Source organism: Lupinus angustifolius, chromosome LG15 (genome assembly GCF_001865875.1).
Source record: "Lupinus angustifolius cultivar Tanjil chromosome LG15, LupAngTanjil_v1.0, whole genome shotgun sequence".
Lineage (NCBI taxonomy): Eukaryota > Viridiplantae > Streptophyta > Magnoliopsida > Fabales > Fabaceae > Lupinus > Lupinus angustifolius.
The window spans coordinates 16,177,980-16,179,037 of record NC_032023.1 but is presented as its reverse complement, the minus strand read 5'-3'; positions in this window follow the sequence as shown (position 1 = coordinate 16,179,037).

The window sequence follows — 1,058 nt, the reverse complement described above, 5'->3', positions numbered from 1 at the left end:
TGCTATAGGTTGTTATGAGTTATTTTGGCTCCTAAAGTTGTTAGAGGTTAGTTGCTTGCTCCTGAAGTAACAAGCCACTACCCTCATTCTCTTGTATAAATAGAAGTGCTTGATCACTTCCTAATCAATGAAAATGATAATCATGAGGTCATTCATTCAGAAAAGCAATAGTAACATCGCCCTTTATGGAAGGTTATGCACTTCTTATAAATACGAAGTTATGGTTCCAAATTGTAGACCACAACACAACAATATGAACCACAACATGAGAGTCATTCTCTTTATCTCATTAGAGAAGAAACTAAGGCTAAGGGTGATCTATAATTGGAATACCATAGAACTTATATGTTTTACTATGAACATACATTTGCACATAAGGACAAATGATATGAAGTTGATGGATACACGATGAATGATAGAATAAAGTTCATTTACCATATTCTCTATAAATATATTAAGGTATGATTCCGCTCTAGTTTTATATTTCTTCTCGATGATTTGACATGAAAGATTTTGACAATATATAATACTAATGTTGTTCATTATCTTTAATATTTATTATGTATTTAAGTATATAAAGTCTCCAACAATATTTAAAGTCTCTATTAAAGATTTTTCTAACAATCCCTAAATGCTTATTTATCTTTTAAGAAAAAAAACTGCTATACTGAAGGGAGAAAATAAAATGGGTAAATAATACAACAAAATCTAGTTATGCATGTAGAAGTGTGGACTAAATAGGTTTTCAATTTACTATTTAAAAAACCAAGGGAAGCCTTCCCTTCAGAATAAGGTCGAGGATCGAACTATTTTATTTTTAGAATTTTTCTTTTATTTATATATTAAAATGTAATAGACTTGAAACAAGAAATGAGACATGATTATCCTCTAAAATTAGAATGCATACATTCTTATGACATGATAATTGAAGATTGAGGGTCCCTTTCTGTCGTTGCATCTTCAGGCAAAATAATTATATGTACCTTTTCTGTTCAAAATCCTCTAATTGCAATTTTGTACAAGATCCAATTACTAAACACTCTAATATATATATATAT